The following is a 1,912-nucleotide window of genomic DNA, read 5'->3' as shown; positions in this document are numbered from 1 at the left end:
TGTGGAAGATAGTGAATTTAAATGAAATATTGTAAGATAAGATGTATCTTAAATCGAGGGTTCAACGCAATAAGGGCGTATCTACATATAATAATTATATGTAGATACGCCCTTAATGCGTTGAACCCTCGAAATGTGGCATTGTTTTATCATCTGATAAAAAAAGAAGAAACTAGGGCAAAAAGTGAAACGGAAAAAATTCGTTGTCGGCAGGATTCGAACCTGCGCGGGAAGATCCCAATGGATTTCTAGTCCATCGCCTTAACCACTCGGCCACGACAACCGATGCGAGTGTATTCTCAAAAAACTTATATATTATCTATTTCAAGCATCGAAATAAAATTACAATAAAATTAAACTTTCATGACACAATGTGATGCTAATAAAAAAACATACGTTAAATTTTTCTGTATTCCTACACATTTTCTTATTTCTGTCTTTTTGAAATGACTACCGCGTGTCACTGATTAATCCGCTTGATAAAGGGAAGGTAACAGTCAATACTTTTATAATATTATTTGAATGAGTTACTCCCCTTATTTGCAGTAGTATGTTTTTATAAGGTCGATTTTTTTTACAGAATGACATCAAAACTTTTGGTGTCCAGCTTTTTGGTAACGTACTTTAACCTGCTGAAAGGTAATAGCCTACAAGGGCGAAGACTAGATCGCAACCCTTTTTTCGACAAAACAATTGGTGGACAGTTAGGCCTAGATCTATTGACAGTAGGCCTACTGTAATTGAATTTTTTCAGCCAGTTCTAGATCTAGAAACAATTACTAAAAAGCCGAGCAAAATGATTTTTAAAACTAAAATACCCGTGTCTAGTTCCTAAGGTTTTTTTTTAAAAAAAAAAACTTGTGATAGACACCAGGGATATATAATAGACAGTCCCTTCACAGGACGAGTGCTGTATCGGCTGGGCTACCCGGCTGCCTAACACGTATTCTCCCCGTAGTCAACCAAGTTCGTACCGTGACATACACCCCCACAATCGAATTCCGGAGGTACAGTACTTAATAGGGGTAAGTGTCATTTAGACTGATCAAGCAAACTCGCCACGGTCCCCAAATGGACACTAGATGTCATAGGGTGAGAAAAAACTCCTCGCTTTTTGGACGAGTGCTCTACCGACTGAGCTAACCGGCTGCCTATCACATTCTCTCCTTTTGCGACCAAGTCCCTACCGTGACAGTTACAAAAGCACTTTATAACTCTAGCAGCAACTGGAACAACTGATACGGGGACTGGAAACAGGCATTTACCTTATCTGATGCTGTCGTCCAATCGAAGCGTATGCCGTAGGTTATTCTGCTATTACTCAAACACTTACGCCTTACACACACCCTATAACGTGATAGCGCGACACCACCAGATAACATGACACCAGATCGGATAACGCGACACTCTGTGGAGTTTGTTGTCGATTAGAAGTAAGTATTTTCAGTTTTTTCTTTACACAATGTGAATCAATGAAAAGCAGACTCTTACCAGGTTTCGAGGATAGAAATAGGCATCTAAAGGAATGTTTTCTGAATTAAAAAGACCACCAAATAATCATACAGATGGCTAATCCACGGCCAGATTTTCATTGTTTTGGATATTGAACCGAGGATTTTTTCTCATTTCTGAAGCAACAAGCTTGGCATTACCCTCAATAGAAAGCCAAACATTCTCTCTCTTTGTCTGTCAAATATCCCGGCGAAATCTCCATTACTTTCGAAAATACGAGGTGTTAAAGTCGGATGGGTAGACCAAAAATGTTCTGTCTGACACCACATAATTCCCAGGGAAGGTTCTTACTGACACCAACTTTTGAAGATCAGATGTTCTGTCTGACACCAGCATTTGATCATACTTTTTTTGCCTTTATTTCGCTCGGTTTGCAGTATTTTATCAAATTTACGCATGT

General features: G+C 38.9%; 1 non-coding gene across 1 annotated transcript; it reads right to left on the bottom strand.

Moving 5' to 3' along the window:
• Positions 1-201: 201 nt before the first annotated feature.
• On the bottom strand, positions 202-283 carry Trnas-aga (transfer RNA serine (anticodon AGA)). Its single transcript has one exon. It is a non-coding gene; the product is annotated as a tRNA-Ser (tRNA).
• Positions 284-1,912: the final 1,629 nt, after the last annotated feature.

This window comes from Mercenaria mercenaria, chromosome 13 (assembly GCF_021730395.1).
Source record: "Mercenaria mercenaria strain notata chromosome 13, MADL_Memer_1, whole genome shotgun sequence".
Lineage (NCBI taxonomy): Eukaryota > Metazoa > Mollusca > Bivalvia > Venerida > Veneridae > Mercenaria > Mercenaria mercenaria.
Note: the sequence above shows the minus strand (reverse complement) of the source record. Positions and strands in the feature narration are given on the sequence as shown.